Source organism: Aedes albopictus, chromosome 2 (genome assembly GCF_035046485.1).
Source record: "Aedes albopictus strain Foshan chromosome 2, AalbF5, whole genome shotgun sequence".
NCBI classification, from domain to species: domain Eukaryota; kingdom Metazoa; phylum Arthropoda; class Insecta; order Diptera; family Culicidae; genus Aedes; species Aedes albopictus.
In genome coordinates this window covers 292,477,834-292,501,024 of record NC_085137.1, presented here as the reverse complement: position 1 = coordinate 292,501,024, position 23,191 = coordinate 292,477,834, and the positions used below count along the sequence as shown (strand labels likewise).

At 41.6% G+C, this 23,191-nt stretch overlaps 1 pseudogene; it reads right to left on the bottom strand.

Annotated features, from left to right (window-relative positions):
* Positions 1 to 5,040: 5,040 nt before the first annotated feature.
* LOC134286635 (histone H3-like) lies at positions 5,041 to 11,260 on the bottom strand (annotated as a pseudogene).
* Positions 11,261 to 23,191: the final 11,931 nt, after the last annotated feature.

Sequence of the window (23,191 nt, the reverse complement as noted above, 5' to 3'; positions counted from 1 at the left end):
TGGCGCAAACTACAATTGAATGAAATTTTAGCGTATGATCTTTTACAAATTTAATGCAAAAAGTATCAACTTCTGCTTTCTCCATTTTAGGCCAATTCGAGCAACGCAAACCGACGAATTAAATGCTGGACTGGCGGTCATCAAATTTCCCTATATTTGAACAGGAAACCTTATACAAACTTCATTTCGTTTGCGCCAGCTCTGTTGTTAACCGATTGAGACGAATCTTTCACAGGGTGTACTACTCACTCAAAGATACAATTCTAGAGGGTGCCCCATGGATTTTGACTCTTTTTTTCACGCCTTACATATGTGGGTCGGTGTAATGTACTAGATTTGCTGATATCAATTTTACCAAGTGCAACTACATATCTTGATTTTAAAATAGTTTTGTAAAACCTATGCTACAGATTTTGAATCGGTGGAATAATTCAAACCAAATACTTAATTAACACCCTGACCGCAGGCAGCATATCTCATTAATAGAGTGTACAGATCCGGGGAGAGTAGTGATAACACACAGCCGACAGTTATTTCATTGCCCCTCTGGTTGAATTTGATTAGATCTACACTCAAACCGATAGACCACAAAGCACCCAAAAGCGATACATTTACAGTCATCGATAATTACCACAAAACGGCAGGGGATAAATTGCTCCGTTAAAAGTGACTTTTCAACCAATCGAAAAACGAGTTGATGAAAAAAAATAACGTTCTACAAAAGAAAAAGTTACTTTAAGGACAGACTTGTTAGAAGCTCAAAATGGCCGCCACAATGACCGGCTTTTGTACCTACTCACGATTTTAAGCGCACAAATCTCATGAAAATCAAAACCAACGCTCCTGATCTTCTTATTTTATGCCTATTACAAGTGAGCAAGAGCAAAATAAAAATTACACTGTTGTTCGAAGCTTCCTTCTTGAAATTTGTGCATTTGAAGTTCTGGTGTACTGTTGAACCGGGATTTCAAGACGTTTGTCCTAAACTCATTATGTATCTCCATTGATCAATTCTAGCTGTATCAAGACTACTTTTCACTATGCATTAGAAAACATACTTCAACATTCAACATTAAGGTAATAATAGGAAGCATAAGCATTACAATAAACAAAAAATATGGTTTAGGAATATTTCATAATCCATGATATTTTTTGACATAGATCACACTTTACGTTCACCACAATATAAAACTTACATTCAAAAACCCAGATTAATCCACCTAGTGGTGATAGCGCCTTTCTCGTCGAATATGTACTCTAAGATATTTCCGTCGCCGTAAGCCGAAGTGTTCTTGAATCCTGAAAATACTCTAGAACGGAGCAAATATCATTTTCTTCTTTTGTCACAGTGCTCGTTCGTCAAAGAGGGGGGTGGAGTTCATAAATAATAAATGTATTTGATGAAAAAAAATTCTCAAACAATTAAGCAAAACCGCTTAACTCATCGAGTTTGGTAAGAAATTTTCTGGAGGACTCTTCACCCAAAAATTTAAAAATTTATTGGTTTATTCATTTGTGCCCTTCCACAAAATGTTGAATTTTGACCCAATATTTCCAAGGGGGGGCCCTCTTGACTTAAGAGAAAATCGGAATTTGTGTCAGCCTTGTTCAGAAAAGCAAGAATCTTATCAAAGCCATTATCGAATTTGGAAACTTATTGATGGCTCATATTCCTATGTTATGTTAAACGTATAAGCAGAGCTGAAAAATATTAAACCTCTCAGTTGACTGCTTGACCACCTTCACTAGCACTGGATGTCGAACATTATCAAGACATTTCAGCAATTTTTTTTCTGCACAGTTTGGCCTTTACTTTGTTATCATTGGTTATATTGCCGTTATACGCATGATTATCCCATGTTATATGGGATTCCCATAACATGGGACAATTGGGCGTGGAACGGCAGTATAAGATTCATGTAAAATTTGACAAAAAAAAGTGCAAGTAAAATTTCCCATAATAAAACCCATTCAAATGTCAACCGTGTTACAGAGCGCGATAGCTCAACCAGTTACATCAAAATTGTGCGCAGTAATTTAAGTCGCAAAAGGGGATTGATGCTATAAAATTATATTTTTTTCATACAACGTTGATCCATCCTACTGTATAATTACAACTTAGGAAAATGGTGGGATTTGACTAAATCGCTTAAATTTTTATCAAGATTTTGTTCTTTTACGCATATATATCGCTTGCATCGATTTTGTTTTGTTGTAATTTCAGCGATGCATTTAATCCTGATTATGCAACACTGCCGGTAATCTTAGGTGTGGTCAGTGCTTGGGTCAAAGACTATTTTCCTGCTGCCCGTTTATCTGGTTATCGAATATTTTTGATGATTTGATATTTCGCATGCATGGGTTTGGTTCACTTTTTAAACTGGCCACTTCCGGCGCGACATCTGGAAACGGTTCCGGAACACAACCGGTTCAGATATTTTATTTAGAGGATTGATTGGTGATTATCGGTGATGAACAGCTTGTTTAGCGTTAAGCGTTTCGACCTACAATTCTTCGGTCATCATCAGACGCATTCAGCAGGATTCATCCCTTCAACTTCGTCAGTTTACTATATTAGCGATTAAGACATGGTCTGAAACTGTTTTCCTGCTTACCGTTCATCTGATTATCGATAAAGCCGCTATTTGGTGTGTCGCATGTCTGGGTTCGGTTCACTTTTTTAATTGGCCACTTCCAGCGGGACACCTGAAACCGGTTCCGGAACACAACCGGTTCAGATATAGTTTGAAACTTTTTTTCCTGCTTACCGTTCATCTGGTTATCAAAAAAGTCGCTCTTTGATGCGTCGCATGCATGCGTTTGGTACACTCTTATAGTTGGCCACTTCCGGCGGGACACCTGGAACCGATTCCGGAACACACACACAACCGGTTCAGATATGGACTAAAACTATCTTACTGCTTACCGTTCATCTGGTTATCGAAAAGCCGCTCTTCGATGTGTCGCATGCATGGGTTTGGTTCATTTTTTTAGTTGGCTACTTCCGGCGGGACACCTAGAACCGGTTCTGAAACACTACCAGTTCAAACATAGTCTGAAACTACTTTCCTGCTTACCGTTCATCAGGTTATCGCAAGAGCCGCAATTCGATGTGTCGCATGCCTGGGTTTGTTTTTTTTTAATTGGCCACTTCCAGCGGGACACCTGGAACCGGTTCCGGAGCACAACCGGTCCAGATATGGTCTGAAACTATTTTCCTGCTTACCGTTCATCTGATTATCAATACAACCGCTATTTGGTATGTTGCATGCCTGGGTTTGGTTAACTTTTTTAATTGGCCTCTTCCGGCGGGACACCTGGAACCGGTTCTGGAACACAACCGGTTCAGATATGGTCTGAAACTATTCTCCTGCTTACCGTTCATCAGGCTATCGAAAAAGCCACTGTTGGATGTGTCGCATGCATGGGTTTGGTTCACTTTTTTAGATGGCCACTTCCGGAGGGACACCTGGAACCGGTTCTGGAACACAACCGGTTCAAATATAGTCTGAAACTACTTTCCTGCTCACCATTCAACTGGTTATCGAAAATGTCGCTATTTGACGTGTCGCATGCATGGGTTATGTTCACTTTTATATTTGGCCACTTCCGGAGGGACACCCAGAACCGGTTCCGAAGCACTACCGGTTCAGATATAGTCTGAGACTATTTTCCTACTTCCCGTTCATCAGATAATCGAAAATGCAGTGGTTTGATGGGTCGCATGCATGAGTTTGTTGCATTTTCATATCTGGCCCCTTCCTGGGGTACCGGTCCGGAACACCTAAATGGCCATAACTCCGGAACGGCTGGACCGATCTGAACCAATTTCAATAGGAAACAATGGGGCAATGTACCGCGTCGAATGAACCATCGGTCGTTGAAATCGGTTCATATTTACTATCTAAAAATGAGGTGACCTTTTTGTACACATACACACACACATACATACACACACACACACATACATACACACAGACATCATCTCAACTCATCGAGCTGAGTCGATTGGTATATAACACTTGACCCCTCCGGGGGCTCTATCAAATTTTCGTTTTTGGAGTGAACATATAGCCTTTCGGTACACCTTGGTGTACGAGAAAGGCAAAAATGACAAAATAGTTTAATATTTTCTATGTGCAAATGAACGATTTGCCATCACTAAGCTGTGCATCATGTGGCGGTCCTGTGGGTTAAATTTTATGTATGTATTTCCTCTCTTCTTTATTTTTTGCTACAAGCGCATTTGCTCGATTGAGGTTTTGATTTTATGCCACAATAAACGTATGCTACGGACCATATTTTTTCAATTTATAAAATTAATTAGTCCAATTCTGTTGCTGATACTATTTCACACCTATGGTCATCCATGGGCAGACATACCAAAAGACCTGTGTCTATGAATACGAACTGTTAGGTTGGGAAATGGGGTTCACAATTAATAACGAGATTGGAACAATTCATCCAACTATCGCTCAACTAACGTCATGCACCATCCATCGTTGCCCCACTCAGTCTGACAAGCTTCCGAGGTAAAGTGTTCTAGTCCATGATTTTCTCTAACTCTGAGTAATCAATACTCTCGTATGTCGCCTTGATGTTGATAATCAGGACAATTGCTGTACGGTGAAGATCTGACTCATTACCCGGGTAGAGGTGAATAACAAACCAATAACTAATGAATAACATATTTTGTAATCATATCTAAATTTGCAATTCTTTAGTTTTTTTGATAGCTCAGGATGACATATAAATAACATGACATGCTTTCATCGTAAAACTTGCACACTTAATTTAATTTGCCGAGGCCGGCAAAATAAATCGCCGAGAATCCAACAGCTGAGAGCTCGGTAAAAATCTCGGTAAAAGTTCAAATTGCCGAGTAGACTGCAAACTTCACAAACGTCAACTGTCAAACTTTAACGAGCGGCTCGGTAACACATTGCCGACAATTTCGGCATACATTATTACCGAAATTCAGTAAATGATTATTTTCTTTCATGCTTATCAATAAGAAGAAAAATAAAACGAAAATGATAATTAGAGTAACAATTTTATTCTCAATTCATGCAAATCAGGCTTTACTATGCAAACACAACGTCACATTTTCCCCGGGATCACTTTTTCCTTCTACTCCTCGCAACGGATGTGCCGGGCCAGCTGTATATCCTTCGGCATGATGGTGACACGCTTAGCGTGGATCGCGCACAGATTGGTGTCCTTGAACAATCCGGCCAGGTACGTTTCGCTGACTTCCTGCAGGGCAGAAACGGCGACACTTTTGAAGCGCAGATCCATCTTGAAATCCTGCGCAAATTCACGCAACAAGCGCTGGGACAGCTGCTTGCGCATCAGCAACTCGATGAACTTTTTGTAGCGACGGATTTCTCGCAGAGCTATACCGTTCCCGGCCGGTAACAATGCGGCTTTAACACTCCGCCGGTCGCGGGAACATTTTTGCGGGCGGCCTTTGTGAGCAGATGCTTACGGGGAGCCTTTCCTTCTTCATGACGATTGAAGTAGCATCCCGGCAGCAAACAAACAGGCACCAGGAAACACTGCTCCTCTAGCGCTCCATCACCAAAACAACGAGCTGAAAAGATAATTAAAAGAGAAACCTATTCATTAGTAAATATTCATATCAGAAGTATACACCGCTTAAAGTGAATTTAATTGCTTTACTTACGAGTTAATAATTCCAGCGAAGAAAAAGATTCGCTACAAAAAATCCTTGTTTCGTTTTTTTTTTTGAAGATGGCACCCAGACGACAACGCTCCCGTTCCTATGTTTGACAGATGCGCTTTACCGAAATTCAGCGAAATGATTAGATTGCCGATTGCTGTGGCAAAAAAGTTTGCCGATAATCAGTAATGAACGTACACTACCGAATTTCGTTATTTTTGACAAGTTATTTTTGATAAACTGTCAAATTTTAACGACATTTCAGTAAAAATAAGCTTTACCGATTGAGTTCGTTATTCGTTTTTACCGAGATCAAATTTGGAGATTAAGTGTGTGTAATTGGCGAGTTATTATTGAATAGTATAATAACATAATAATAACAAATATTACTATCATACAATCAGCCATAATATCAAAACAATAACATAATTCACTATCATATTACAATTTGTTATTATTTTGACATTCTTTTTGCTATTATTTTGTTATTACAATAGCAAAATCAGTTATTCTTTAGTTGTTATGCCATAGATATTTAGTAATTATTTTTGTTATTTTGAATCTTATTTCAAACTAACAACATCAAATTTTGCCATTCAAACATTTTATTTTAATGATAAAATTTGCACTTCATTTGCCATTTCGCTCTACCCGGTATTGACCGCCCGAGCAAAGTCTGACAGCAAATTGAAAACAAATTTTGATGTTGTGATATTGCAAATTGTGATAACTAAGGTTGTTGTCTTTTTAGTCGTTTTAACGGTTAAAACATAAAAAATGAGAGCAGAAAAATGTTCCCGTAACAGCAAGTTGAAAACAATTCCTACTATCAGTGATAGCAAATTGAGAACTGTTTTTTTCTATCAGTACAAAAAAAATGGAAAAATCGTCAAAAATATGGGTTTTCGATTGATATAAAATCCTAAATGCCTTAAAATAATTACACTAATGGTACATTCTCAGAGTTATTATACAAGGCAGCCTAGAAGTTTAAAAATAACTTAAAAACTTTTTTTTTTACAATAGTTCGAAGTGACAGCAAAACGAAATCTAAATTTGAAAACAAATTTTGTCAAGGCAAACTAATATCAAAATGTGTGATCCTCTGCACGTAGGGTCCATGTTTCGTGCCCATAGAGGACTACCGGTCTAATCAGCGTTTTGTTGATAGTTAACTTCGTGTTACGGCGAACTTTATTCGATCGTAGAGCTCTGCGGAGTCCAAAGTAAGCACGATTTTCTGCCACAATGCGCCTCTGAATTTCTTTACTGGTGTCGTTGTCGGCGGTCACCAGTGAGCCCAAGTACACGAATTCTTCAACCGCCTTGATCTTATCACCGTCGATATAAATTCGGGGTGCTGGGCGCGGTGATTCCACCCTGGAGCCCTTTGCCATCATGCACTTGTCTTCGACACATGAAGGGGCTGTCCATAAACCACGTGGTCATGAGGGGGGGGGGGGGGGTTCGGCCAATGACCATTTTGTATGGACGAATAAAAAATTCTGCGGGGGGGCGGGGGGGTGGTTGAGAAGTTCCAAAAAAATGACCACGTGGTTTATGGACAGCCCCTGAATGTCCTAATCCGATTCGCCTTGCTTCACTCTTTAGTCGGATGTACGTATCCGCCATCGTTTCAAATTCACGAGCAATGATATCAATATCATCAGCGAAACCAAGCAGCTGAACGAACTTTGTGAAAATCGTTCCACTCGCGTTTATCCCCGCTCTACACGGGAAAAAATCCGCTGCTGGAAACCTGCTAAATAAGTCATGATTTCGCGTAAAATGTGTGTTTTCATGTTATAAATATACACCACAAAAAAAGGTCATACTATCATGACTCATGTTGCCGTAACGTCACCTTGGCGTTACGTTTTTCATATTTATTGACAAAAATTTGTAAGTTAAGTCATGATATCATGCCCATGAATACCAGAACTATTAACTAGATTCATAACACCAGAAGCGGTATTCATAGAACTAGTAGTTGTCATTTATGGTTCCAGTTTTATTAGCGAAATTTGGTAAGTCGGTTCATATTATCATGAAGTACGTACTCAAACTATGAACTAAATTTATGAAAGCTTGAGCATTACTCATGGTGCAAGTATTTGTCATTTATGGTACTGGATCGATTTGCGAAAAATGGTAGTACTGTTCATGTTATCATAAAGCATGTTCTAAATTTATTACCTAATGTTATAAAAACATAAGCAGTATGCATGATTCTAGTATTTGTAATTTATACTATCGGATTAATTGGTGCAAAGTGGCATTTAAGGTCATGTTATCGTGAAGCACGCACTCTGAAATCATGAACAAGGTTCCTGAACGTAAACGGCAATACACACGAAATACTTTCGAAAGTGGATTCGAACGTAAACAATACAGGCTCTCTTTCGCACGGCATCACGTTTTCTGTCTTGTCTCACTGCTTGCTCCTTACGAGCTTTGCTTGTTTGGCTGCACTTTTTGAGATTTCTTTTGTCTTGTTTGGCTGAAAAAAAAACAAAGTCTATTCTTCATTACACCACGAAACCTAACCTCGAAATGTTTGACATTAGCCAGGTCATTTTGATAGATCACACACATGCAAAAAAGAGACGAACAATTTTCTTGCAGTTTGCCGACCTTTTCTTGCTCGTGTGAGATCTGTCAAAATGATCTGGCTCCATACTGTCAAATTTTCATTCATAAAATGAGCGATCAGTTGTTCTGAACCGTCTCGTAAAATGGTCCATAGACATAGGGGGCGTCCATAGATTACGTCATGCATTTAGCCAAAAATTTTGTGCCGGAATTGTGCGTGAGCTTGATTGTTCTGCTGCTGATGAAGCTGGCCGGAGTTTTGTGCCGGAATATTCCACTTTCAACTTCTGGAACGTAGTTCAATAATTATATAGTTTACTACTATTTAAGTAAGAACAATTCACTACACTTTCTCGAAAACCAAAAAAAAAATCTCACCGGAAAACACTGCCGCTCACAAAAGGCGCCTTGACAGAAGTGACAAAAATGGCGTAGGTGATTCTGCGCGAGGGTTTGCGTAACGCTTACAGTGCCCAAATTCGTTTGTTGTGATTCATGATTTTATGACTCTGCGTTATGTTTATACGACTCAGCGTCTGGTTGAGATGACTCAGCGTCATAGTTTTATGACTCAGAGCCTTGCTACCATGACTCAGCCTTATGGTATTCAATTTATGAAAACGAGCTTAATTTTTTCATAACGCTTTTGACGGCCATGGATTTTGTTGATGGAATCAGTTATTATTATTCATGATAATCGTTGTTAACGTCACGATATCATGACTTGTAGTTACAATATCATGAAGCGACAAGTTTTATGATTTCATAACATTTTAGTCATGGATCCGGCAACGATTTTTTTCCCGTGTACTAATTACACCCTCTAAAGCAATGCTGAACAGCAAGCACGAAAGACCATCACCTTGACTTGAGAGTGTTCCTGATACTCGAACTACGCACATCACTCGATCCATCGTCGCCTTGATCAATCGTATCAGTTTATCCGGGAATCCGTATTCGTGAAAAATCTGCCATAGCTATTCTTCATCGATTGTATCATACGCCGATTTGAAATCGATGAACAAGTGATGTGTGGAGACGTTGTATTCGCGGCATTTCTGCAACACCTGGCGGATGGCGAACATCTGGTCCGTTGTAGCGCGTTCACCCATGAATCCAGGCTGATATTGCCCTCAAACTCTCTGGCAATCGGTGATAAACGGCGGCACAAATTATGTATATATAATATATATATATAAATGAGTATCTTGTAGGCAGCGCTCAATAGTGTGATCGCGCGGTAGTTTCCGCAATCCAACATGTCGCCCCTCTTGCAGAGTGGACACACGAAACCTCCCATCCATTCCTCCGGCAATGCTTCCTCCTCCCAAATCAGTGTAGTGCTCTCACCAGTGCTGCTCCACCATATTGTAGAAGCTCGCTTGGTAGTTAATCTGCTCCAGCGGCTTTGTTGTTTTCCAACCGGTTAACCTCCTCCTCAATCTCTTGGTGGTCAGGGGCCGGTTGTCTTTCGTCCTATGCGCATGCTCCTAGATCTGTTACCATGCCACGTTCGGTACTTGCAACGTCGACATTGAGGTGCTCATCGTAATGTTACCGCAACCTCTCGACCACCTCACGCTCGCTCGTGAGAATACTCCCGTGATTATTTCGGCACATGTCGGCTTATGGCACAAAGCCTCTGCGCGAGCGGTTCGGCTTCTCGTAGAGCATCCGTGTGTCCCTAGCGCGGTACAACTTTTTCATCGCTTCACGATCTCGTTCTTCCTGCTGACGCTTCTTCAGCCGGATGACTAAGTTCTGCCTGTTCCGCGCCTGTCTATAACGTGCCTCATTCGTTTTCGTACGGTGTTGCAGCCAGAGTGTAAAAAAATCGAAAGTCCAAAGTGAAAATTGACATTCTATTTTTCTCATTCGCGTCTGGCCACATTCATTGTCAACTGAATGCCTCTGTTTTTTTCATTCAATTCTCTGTCATGAATATTTTCTTACACGTCGTTTAATGTCCAATTTTTGTTAACAGACGCACAATCCGACTTAATGAACAAATGGAACAGATGATTAGTATTCCAATTAATTGCTTTACCCAAGTTTTGAGATGATTGGAAGTTTAATCGGGAGTTATGGTCAAGTTTTGTTTCTCAGTGAAAATAGTCAGTGACAGAAAAACGAATGAATAAGTGAAAAAATTTACTCATCAAAATGAATTTTATTTTGATCCCTCAGTTGAGAATTCGACACCAACATTTCAAAAGGGCGTAACTGCTTTTGGAATCATCACCTTCTTTTAAAGCTGTGGATCATGTGTTATGATTTCCATGTTTTTCACAACAAGTACCAGATGGGAAAAACTCTCCTCTTTCCGACAACCACGGTGGTTTGAGTGTAAGGGAGGCAGTACGACCTACAGCTTTGAAAGAAGGTATTACTTCCAAATGCAGTTACGCCCTTTTGAAATGTTGGTGCCGAATTTTCTAAATTCACGTTGAATTTCACTCATTGAAAATGAATATTTTTAACTCTGGTTCTCGTTTTTAACTGTTCACATTCTCCGTCGTACCAGTCGCTTCTGTGATTTTGAGTCGCGAAATATAGTGCAGTAGCCGAGGTACTATCTATGGCGGATCGGATGTCTCTCCAGCCATCTTCAAGTGTAGCTTGGATTCACCTTAACCTGAGTGTTAAGCCACACTCAGAAATAAAAGTATACACGGAATTACTATTATTTATGCATTTTGTATCCGCATCTCTCTCACTCTCTTTCTGTTTTCATGCTATCTGGTGCTTCGCCTGGGTTGACGAAACACTTCTCTTCAACCCAGGTCAAACGGCAGATAGCATGAAAACAGAAAGAGAATGAGAGAGATGCGGATACAAAATGCATAAATAATAGTAATTCCGTGTATACTTTTATTTCTGAGTGCAGGTCTAACTATATGGGTAAGCCTGGCTCACCGAAAGGGCCGGGGTGAGGAAATCGGCCCTTAGTACCATACGGGCGTGTCTACAGGGCCGATCAGCCATCATCGAGCTTAGCTCTGATCAATATTGCGCCTTTCGCCGTAGATTGCTGCGCGGAGGGGTGTTTGGGTGTTTTCTTAGATATCGAGGGTGCCTTTGACAACGTGCCTTTCGATGCCATATTGGAAGCCGCACGGAGTCATGGTATATCTCCAATGATTTCCAATTGGATTCACCAAATGCTCAAAAACCGATATCTCTTCTCGACATTGCGTCTAGCAGGGATTAGGAAATTGAGTGTTTGTGGATGCCCCCAAGGGGGAGTCTTATCACCGCTTTTGTGGAATCTCGTAGCAGATACGCTATTGAGGCAACTCAATAATAGCGGTTTTCCTACTTATGGTTTTGCCGACGACTACCTAACATTGTTAGTTGGTATGTGCATCAGCACCCTTTTCGACCTGATGCAAAACGCCCTTCAGGTAGTTGAGGGTTGGTGTCGCCAATATGGCCTTTCGGTTAATCCGAGTAAAACATCTATTGTTCTTTTCACGGAAAGGCGAAACCGTAATGGCGTTCGACCTTTGCGTCTCTTTGATTCTGAAATCGATGTGACTGAACAGGTAAAGTACGTTGGAGTCATTCTTGATTCCAAGCTTTCCTGGACACCTCACATTGAGTTCAGAATCAAGAAAGCTTGTATGGCCTTCGGGCAATGCCGGCGTACTTTTGGTACAACTTGGGGTCTAAAACCCAAGTATATCAAATGGATCTTCACAACTGTGGTTCGGCCAATATTGGCTTATGGATGTCTTGTGTGGTGGCAAAAGGGTGAAGTGAGAACGGTCCAATCAAAATTAGGCCATCTCCAAAGGATGTGCTTAATGGCGATGTCTGGGGCGTTCTCTTCAACTCCTACGGCAGCGCTCGAAGTTCTCTTTGACGTTGCCCCACTACACATTCATCTCAAACAAGAAGCCCTTTCTTGCACTTACCGGTTACGGGTACTCGGTCTACTAGAGGAAACTCCTGTGAACCGCACATCAACACACACCTCGTTGTTTCCACTTTTAGTGAATTGGGACAAAATTGTCCTTGCTCCAAGTGATCTTACAATTGCTTGTAATTTTCCATATAGGACATTTTCCACGAAATTCCCTTCCCGGGAAGAGTGGACATCTGGTTATCTGGAAAGAAGTATTTCAGACGGCATCGTATGTTACACTGATGGCTCCCTTCTCGAAGGTCAAGCAGGTGCTGGTGTTTATTCTCGTGAGCTAAGGCTGTATCAGTCTTACTCACTTGGTAGACACTGCACCGTTTTTCAGGCCGAAATCTTTGCTCTTATGTGCGGAGTGCAATCAGCACTTCAGCAGCACGTAATGGGCAAAGTAATATACTTCTGTTCAGATAGCCAGGCTGCTATTAAAGCACTTGCTTCGGCCAACTCCAGGTCGAAGATAGTTATCGCTTGTCGAACTCAAATCGAGGAGCTGAATTCAGCAAACGCTGTTCACCTTGTATGGGTACCTGGCCATTCTTCCATCGCTGGAAATGAATTGGCTGATGAGTTAGCTCGCACTGGAGCATCACATGACTTCATTGGCCCTGAGCCAGCTATTCCGGTATCCAAGTGTTGGGTAAAGCTTCAGATTGACATCTGGGCTTCCACTCAGCACAAACAACACTGGAATAGTTTGGAGTCATGTCGTCAAACCAAATTGTATAGTGCTGAGCCATCTCTACGGGTGGCGAAGTATCTAACTAATCTGTCTAAGCAGAATTGCAGCATGCTGGTCAAAGCATTGACTGGCCACTGCCGACTCAGCTATCACATGGCGAATATTCAGCAAGCTGATTCATTTGCCTGTGATAGCTGTGAATCCGATTATGGAACTTCGTATCATTTGATATGTAACTGTCCAGTTTTCGCGCAACTGCGTTTCCGAGTATTCGGTAAACACTTATTAAGTGAAACTGACTTCAGAAACCTGAATCTTTAGGATATTCTGTTGTTCTTAACCCGCTGTGGTAAAGAGCTATAGGCTCTCTTTCGCTTTATGCGTTATTACAGTGCCCTTTTCAGGGCGCTGTTTGAACCCATTGTTGTACGCTTGTGCGTTAGTACCCTCTTCCAGGGTATTTTTCCTATTTCCCTACCTGTCCCTATCCCCATCCAAATCCTTTTTCCTTCCTTTTCCCTCAGGTAGATGATGAAATAGGCTGTTATTTTGGCGATGGCACAAATGTCCCAAATGGAGGATAACGTGCCTCTGGAGCCGGCCTTCTGATACCTGATTAGCTCTGATCAATATTGCGCCTTTCGCCGTAGATTGCTGCGCGGAGACTAGCAGAATCGCTCATACATCGTCGCCGGTGCAACATATCATGTTGCTATCTCTTACAATAAGTGCGGAAATTAGATCAAAGTTTGTTGCACTTTTTGGTGTTTATGTAATATTTTGTTTCCATTTCCTCTGCTAATCAACGTTTTTTTTTTTCAGCATTTCAGCAGGAATCAGGTAAATTTATTGTATGATACAAATAATACTGTAAAAATATATAACTGTGGCGAGCGTATCAATACCCGGGTAGAGGTGAAATACTGACGATCAAAACGTGATATTGTTGTGATTAATATAAGAGATAAAAGATCTGAAAATAATATCTAAAATATGTTCCTGGAACATCTGGACAATATCAAAATTTGATATTTTAAGATCAATCGAATAGCTCGCTGCTATTGGTTAGATCTTACAAAATCTAAATATGATATGATGATGATGTTCCGGGAGTAATTTTTTGATATTATTTTTAGATCTTTTATCTCTTATGTCAATCAAACCAATATCACTTTTCGATCTCCATATCAAAATATGCTCTGATTGAGCTCTTTTCCTCTACCCGGGTAATATGTAGTTTATTCGACGTCAATGTCAATATTATCTAATATTTCAGATTCTCAACCGAAAAATTAAGTAACTTAAATAAAAGCTGATGACAAGGAAGCTAGGACGTATTGGGCAGATATCTTATTAGAAGCAGTCTAATAATGGTGTGCCTGAACATTTCCCAACCGCATCCTTTGGAGTACTCTTCCACTACAACACTCATATCCCCTTGACACCAAGGCTTGATGGATCATAAAACTTTCTACATCTTTCGCAGGTGTCCAAAACTAACCATCCTTGCATATTCCTCATATTCCTCAGCAGTCGCAAGGACGAGGCCAGGACAACTCTCGACTGTTGAAGGATTGCGTCAGTCTTGTCAAAAAGGCAGATACAAGTCTCCAATCTTTGTATTTGGTATCCGACGGGAAAGAGGCAATCCTTATAACTGGTCTAAGGCTGTACTAGCTACGAAATTTGTGCGACCTGCTTAATGCTTATATTCACTTTTCAGCGGTAACCAGGTAAATGATTAAACCATAACAATTTCTCATACGCTTTTTCGCCAAGGAAAGCACCCCATTAAATCCTACCCAATTTTCAACTCCAGATATCTATGAAGTGGGCCAAGTTCTTGGACATATTCTGAGTAGTTATCTAATCAACATTTCCTTCCCATCCCCGCTCATCGTAAGGACCTGGCCAGGTGTCGAACAGAGAGTTCGTTAAATGAAAGGTTTGTCAAGTCCCAGGCAACTTTTCTGGCGCATTAAACAACTCAATCGACAGCCACCCCAGGATGTGTACGGTCGGCTATGCTATGCTATGCTATGCTATACAAACTAATATCGAAATGTGTTATCAATTTGCTGCTGAATATAAATTGACTTTTGATTTACTATCATTTTGTTGTTAGACTTTGCTCGGGCGGCAGTCGATGGAACCGGCTTGGTAACTTTCCACGAACTTAGTTGTGTAGTCAACAGATGACAAAATCTGAACTAGGATAGCACTTTATAGGCGGCATTCAAAATAGTGATCGCTCTGGAATCCACGCATTCCAAATGGTTATGTGAACATAGTAGACTATTCTTTCTTTCCACTGCATCGGTAGCTGTTCGGTTTTCCGGTCCTGATTATCAACCGGTGCATGCAGATGGTCAACTTTTCTCAACCCATCTTGATGAGTTCAGCTGGAATAAATATCATCCTTGCCATCTGTTTGATTGTTCGTTTTCGTTTCGAACTGGTTAATGGCTTAATTTTGGACCTGGTATCGAATCCCACTCTCGACAAACTCACAAAATGTGAGTTCTTCCTTCGGAAGGAAAGTGAAGCATGGGTCCCGAGATGAACTAGCCTACGGCTATAGCTATAAAATCTCGTTAATACAGATAAAATTGGTTTATGCCGGGCTCGTAGCGTAGTGGCACGTTTTATCGGCTGTTCGAGTCCGTATGAAGTTGATCATCAATATTAACTTCTTTTTCTCGATCAGCCTAGATAGCTGTGTAGTGTCGGTAGCGATTGTCTCAATTGGCTAAGAATAACACTACGGACCGCCTGTTCCGGTGGTAAGAATCCACCAACAGGTGACCCCTAATTCATGGTGTGATGCGGCTTTATGCTTACCGTGCCTAGGAATGAATGGCTAGGGGGGTCTAATAAAAACCTAACCGCTAACGGAGCCTGTGGAGTACCAGGGCGCCCTCCACAGTATGTAGCCCTTACTGCGCTAACCGGAGCAATGGTGCAGTGGACCTTGTGTTTCTCCGAGACAATCAGCTGCCCTTCTTTAGTCTCACTTGAGGCTAAATAAGGGCGGGATTATGAAGATGTTGTTAATTAGTTTAAATTTTCACCTATATGGTTTCGCATTATGCGATTTACACAGTGTATTCTGTGTATCCTCGCCTTTGGCGTTTTCCAATCGATACCGATTTGGTTTTATTGTTGCTGTTCTTTGTTGTGCTGTTGTTGCGAAGAGTTTAATCTTACCTAGTTTGGGTAGTGGCTACGGTTAAGATAGCTCAGATCAATCTTCAGCATAAAAGAACAGCAACGATCAATCTTTGCAGACTTATGCAAAATGGTACAGCCCAAGTGGCCTTGGTACAAGAACCTTACTTTCGTAAGGGAAATTTCTATCTAGGAAACCTTGTGAACCCGGTGTTTGCCACTTTCAGTAAACATGAAATGGCAAACTCGCGTGTCATGCCTCGAGCCTGTGTGCTTGTCAACAACGCAATAGTTGCTACACTCATCTCTGAACTAACCACCAGAGATGTATGTGCTATCACAATTGATGTATCTGTTGGAAACCTCAACAGGAAATACGTCTATTGTTCTGTGTATTTACCGCATGATGAACCATCCCCTACGGATGCTTTCAAACAAGTCATCACATACTGCACTTCAAAAGGCCTTCCGCTAATTGTTGGCAGTGATGCTAATGCTCACCATATCATCTGGGGCAGCTCAGACATTAACTTGAGAGGCTCCAGTTTGATGGAGTACTTAAGTAGTACAGATCTTGCATTACTTAACATAGGCAACCGCCCAACCTTCATGGTATCTGCTAGAGAGGAAGTGTTAGATATAACGCTGTGCTCTAGCAGAATTAGTCACGAGCTGACCAACTGGCATGTATCAGATGAAGAATCTTTATCTGACCATCGCTACATCTTTTTTGAACATTTAAATGTTACTTCGCAAACATTGCGTTTCAGGAATCCTCGGTCAACAAACTGGGATCTTTATACTGATTTGGTTGCAGCCAAATTTCATGGATATTCACCATCCATTGACACTCCAAGTGATTTAGATGATGCCGTTGATACTACAACGACCTTCATCATGGAAGCTTTTGAAGAAGCATGCCCTCTACGGTCTGTGAAGATCACAAGAGGAACCCCTTGGTGGAACTCTGATCTGGCGAAACTCAGGAAACAATGTAGAAAGAGTTGGAACAGACGACGTTCGGCTGGTTCGGAGGCTTTCAGGTCGGCTCGCATGGCCTACAGGAAAGCTCTCCGGTCTGCTGAACGATCCGGCTGGAAAAACCTTTGTACAAATGTTTCCAGCTTGAGTGAAGTCAGTCGGTTAAACAAAATCCTTGCGAAATCTAAGGATTTCCGGGTGAACGAACTTCGTTTGCCAAATGGCGATCTGACTTCCTCTGATGAGGAAGTTCTGGAATGCTTATTCAGCACACACTTCCCTGGATGTGTAGATATTACATCTTCGGATGATCCTGATGTCTTTTCTTGTAGTTATGATTCTTTAGCTTCGGCTCGGAGTATTGTAACTATAGAATCGATTGAGTGGGCTCTTAATAGCTTTGCTCCTTTCAAATCTCCTGGGGCAGATGGGATTTATCCTATTTTGCTTCAGAAGGGATTTGATTATTTCAAACATGTTTTGAAAAAACTACTTGTTTGCAGTTTTGCTACAGGGTATATTCCCAAATCCTGGAGGGATATTACTGTAAAGTTTATTCCGAAAGTGGGTCGTGCGTCGTATGAAGAAGCAAAGAGTTTCAGACCTATCAGTTTGACCTCTTTCCTTCTGAAATGCTTAGAACGCATTGTGGATCATCACATCCGTGATGTTCATCTGGCCAACGTGCCTCTTCATGTGAACCAACATGCCTACCAATCTGGTAAGTCCACTGTGACTCTTTTACACAAGGTTGTTTACGATATCGAGAAAGCATTCGCTCAAAAGCAATCTTGTTTGGGTGTTTTCTTAGATATCGAAGGTGCCTTTGACAACGTGCCTTTCGATGCCATATTGGAAGCCGCACGGAGTCATGGTATATCTCCAATGATTTCCAATTGGATTCACCAAATGCTCAAAAACCGATATCTCTTCTCGACATTGCGTCTAGCAGGGATTAGGAAATTGAGTGTTTGTGGATGCCCCCAAGGGGGAGTCTTATCACCGCTTTTGTGGAATCTCGTAGCAGATACGCTATTGAGGCAACTCAATAATAGCGGTTTTCCTACTTATGGTTTTGCCGACGACTACCTAACATTGTTAGTTGGTATGTGCATCAGCACCCTTTTCGACCTGATGCAAAACGCCCTTCAGGTAGTTGAGGGTTGGTGTCGCCAATATGGCCTTTCGGTTAATCCGAGTAAAACATCTATTGTTCTTTTCACGGAAAGGCGAAACCGTAATGGCGTTCGACCTTTGCGTCTCTTTGATTCTGAAATCGATGTGACTGAACAGGTAAAGTACGTTGGAGTCATTCTTGATTCCAAGCTTTCCTGGACACCTCACATTGAGTTCAGAATCAAGAAAGCTTGTATGGCCTTTGGGCAATGCCGGCGTACTTTTGGTACAACTTGGGGTCTAAAACCCAAGTATATCAAATGGATCTTCACAACTGTGGTTCGGCCAATATTGGCTTATGGATGTCTTGTGTGGTGGCAAAAGGGTGAAGTGAGAACGGTCCAATCAAAATTAGGCCATCTCCAAAGGATGTGCTTAATGGCGATGTCTGGGGCGTTCTCTTCAACTCCTACGGCAGCGCTCGAAGTTCTCTTTGACGTTGCCCCACTACACATTCATCTCAAACAAGAAGCCCTTTCTTGCACTTACCGGTTACGGGTACTCGGTCTACTAGAGGAAACTCCTGTGAACCGCACATCAACACACACCTCGTTGTTTCCACTTTTAGTGAATTGGGACAAAATTGTCCTTGCTCCAAGTGATCTTACAATTGCTTGTAATTTTCCATATAGGACATTTTCCACGAAATTCCCTTCCCGGGAAGAGTGGACATCTGGTTATCTGGAAAGAAGTATTTCAGACGGCATCGTATGTTACACTGATGGCTCCCTTCTCGAAGGTCGAGCAGGTGCTGGTGTTTATTCTCGTGAGCTAAGGCTGTATCAGTCTTATTCACTTGGTAGACACTGCACCGTTTTTCAGGCCGAAATCTTTGCTCTTATGTGTGGAGTGCAATCAGCACTTCAGCAGCACGTAATGGGCAAAGTAATATACTTCTGTTCAGATAGCCAGGCTGCTATTAAAGCACTTGCTTCGGCCAACTCCAGGTCGAAGATAGTTATCGCTTGTCGAACTCAAATCGAGGAGCTGAATTCAGCAAACGCTGTTCACCTTGTATGGGTACCTGGCCATTCTTCCATCGCTGGAAATGAATTGGCTGATGAGTTAGCTCGCACTGGAGCATCACATGACTTCATTGGCCCTGAGCCAGCTATTCCGGTATCCAAGTGTTGGGTAAAGCTTCAGATTGACATCTGGGCTGCCGCTCAGCACAAACAATACTGGAATAGTTTGGAGTCATGTCGTCAAACCAAATTGTATAGTGCTGAGCCATCTCTACGGGTGGCGAAGTATCTAACTAATCTGTCTAAGCAGAATTGCAGCATGCTGGTCAAAGCATTGACTGGCCACTGCCGACTCAGCTATCACATGGCGAATATTCAGCAAGCTGATTCATTTGCCTGTGATAGCTGTGAATCCGATTATGGAACTTCGTATCATTTGATATGTAACTGTCCAGTTTTCGCGCAACTGCGTTTCCGAGTATTCGGTAAACACTTATTAAGTGAAACTGACTTCAGAAACCTGAATCTTCAGGATATTCTGTTGTTCTTAACCCGCTGTGGTAATGAGCTATAGGCTCTCTTTCGCTTTATGCGTTATTACAGTGCCCTTTTCGGGGCGCTGTTTGAACCCATTGTGGTACGCTTGTGCGTTAGTACCCTCTTCCAGGGTATTTTTCCTATTTCCCTACCTGTCCCTATCCCCATCCAAATCCTTTTTCCTTCCTTTTCCCTCAGGTAGATGATGAAATAGGCTGTTATTTTGGCGATGGCACAAATGTCCCAAATGGAGGATAACGTGCCTCTGGAGCCGGCCTTCTGATACCTGATACCTGATGGGTCCCGAGATGAACTAGCCTACGGCTATAGCTATAAAATCTCGTTAATACAGATAAAATTGGTTTATGCCGGGCTCGTAGCGTAGTGGCACGTTCACTTCAAGAGTGGATGGTCATGGATTCGATCCCAGCTCCGGCACTTGCAATTTTTCGTCAGTTGCTTTTCCCCCCGAGAGCGGCTGGCACCTGGAAAAAAAAACCCTGAAATTTCTTCATGAAGTTCTCAGGGAAATTTGCTGAGATTCTTTCAGCTATTTCTTCAAGAACTTCTCCCGGAATTACTTCATGAATTGCTCAAGGAATTTCTCCTTCGTGAAAACCTACATGAAAGTCTTGCGGGGTTCCGAGAGTAAGTGTTCCAGGGCTTATTTCATGACATGCTTCAGGAATTCCCCCACTTTTTCTTTCAGAATGTTTTACAGATACTTCAGCAATGGTGCATCAAGGAATTCCTTCAGGAATTTTCCCATAGTTTCCTTCCGTAGCTTCATCATGGATAGAAATTCTTTGAAGAATTCCTTCAAGGATTTTACCACAAATTCCTTCGGGAATTGCTCCTGGAATAACTTGAAAGGTTCATTGAGTGATTGTTTCGGTGTTTTTTTTTGGGGGGATATATTCAGGATTTTCTCCAGAGATTCTCAAAGAAGTTTCACCATAGATATTTCTGCAAATCTTCCTTCAGAGATTTTTTTCCGGTGTGTTTTCCATATATTCTTTGATTGATTGATTGATTTGTCTTTATTAAAGAGACTCTCAGCCCTTGGCTGGTTCGTCTCTATATATTCTTTGGGATTCTACAGGAATTGTTAAGGAAATCCCTTAGGAATACCTCTGGGGATTGCTTTCGGCATTCCTTTAGGAACTGCTACAGGGATGCCTCAGAAGTTTTTTTTCGGGTTTCCTTCAGGATTTTTCCAAGAAATCCTTCAGCGATTTCTTCAGCACTTACTCCTGAGATTTCTTCAGAAAATCCTCCTAGGATACTTCCCAAGTAACAAACTTGTCACGGAAGAGTCACGGCGGCGCAGGTTTTTGTTGCGCAGTGGTCACTGTGACTTACTTCTAACAAATAAGCACTGACTTGCTAGAAGTAAGTCACAGTGACTTCTGCGCAACTAAAAACTTGCGCTGCCGTGACTCTTCCAAGACAAGTGGGTTACTTGGGTTCCAAAGATTCCTCCACAGATTCATACAGAGATTATTCTAAACAATCCTTCAGGAATTCCTATAGAGATTTCTACAAGAATTCTTCTTGACGTTCTTCCAGGAACTCCTCCAGGGGTTCCTTCAGGAATTACTCCAGGGTGGAACGGACCTGGTGTGATGGTTAGAATACTTGACTATCACGCCGAGGACCTGGGATCGAATCCCACTCCCGACATGCTCTCAAAACGTGAGTTCTTCCTTCGGAAGGGAAGTAAAGCGTGGGTCCCGAGATGAACTAGCCTAGGGCTAAAAATCTCATTAATACAAATAAAAAAAAATTACTCCAGGGATTCTTCCAGTGATTACCCCAGGAATTCCATCAGGGATTCGCCCAGGAATTCCTTCAGGAATTCGCACAGGGATTCCAACCAGGGATTCCTTCCAGAAATTCTTCTAGAGGTTCCTCCAGGAATTCCTACCCGCATGGCTCCAGGAATTTCTTCATGGATTCCTCTAGGAAGTGCTCTAGGGTCTCCTCCAGGAATTCCTACAGGAGTTCTTCCAGGTATTTCAACACAGATTCATCTTGGAATTGCTCAAGGATTTCACTAAGGATTCCGCCAGGAATTTGTCCAGAAAGGGGGTTTCATGTTCATTCCAAGGGGCTCTAGGAGCATCTTTGGAGACTTCAAAGGGCGTTACAAGGGGTTTGAGGGGTGTTTCAAAGCATTTTAGAGGTTTGAGGGGGATTCAGGAATATTTTGAGGACGTTCCTAAAGGCTTTAGGAGCGTATGATAGCATATCAGGGGCGTTTCATGGGGTATCCAGCTGCATTTCAGGAGATTTCTGAAATCTATTGAAGGCATTCAAAGGGATTTCAGAGGCATTTCAAATTAATTGTGATAATTCCAAAGGCGTTTCAATTAGATAACGGAAGATTCAGGGGCGTTTCGAGGCATTTCAGGTCAGGATCGTTTCAAAAACATCCTTAAATCAAAAGGCATTTCAAGGGCGAAAGACCCTCCGAAATCCCCGGAAACGCCTGTGTAACGCCTCTGAATCTCGCCGGAAATGCACTGAAGCATGCTGAAATGTCTGAAAGATCCCCCTAAAACTCCCTCGGACCTCAGTACCGCACCTGAGACGCTTCGAAACCCCCGAAAACTCCTCCGTAACACCTCTGAACCCCTCTAAAAGAAAATCATGAATCGACAATTGAATTGGTCAAAACAAGGATATTATAAAAAAAAAACCCCTAATTATTCCAACTAGCAAGGATAATGATCAACAAAAACACAAATGACAAATTAAGTCCACTCAATAAGAGTACATTTTATATGAACATGATCGAAATTTCAATTGTGGATTTTTATAATTCCGGTTATCTTCTCCAACTTACCAAGAAGAACCATTTTTCATGGTTTCAGGGAATAAACTTTAGAAAACAATCGCTGACTTCAACATTGAGGCATGATATAGATATTCTAGTTATCATTTTTTTAATCTTGACATATTTCCCATGCAAAATATACACAGCAAATGAATTTGTAATATCCTCTGACGTATTTTTTGACAATGTCTGCATTTCCGAACGTAATTTTAACTGTTTAGGGGAGATCGGGGCATAATGGACATCCGCGGCAAAACCGTTGATTTTTATGTTAAACTTTTACTGCATAAGTGTAAAGGAACATGTTAATATTGTTTCATTTTTGCCTTTCTCGTACACCAAGGTGTACCGAAAGGCTATATGTTCACTCCAAAAACGAAAATTTGATAGAACCCCCGGAGGGGTCAAGTGTTATATACCAATCGACTCAGCTCGACGAGTTGAGATGATGTCTGTGTGTATGTATGTGTGTGTGTGTGTATGTATGTGTGTGTGTATGTGTACAGAAAGGTCACCTCTTTTTTAGATAGTAAATATGAACCGATTTCAACGACCGATGGTTCATTCGAAGCGGTAAATTGCCCCATTGTCTCCTATTGAAATTGGTTCAGATCGGTCCAGCCGTTCCGGAGTTATAGCCATTTAG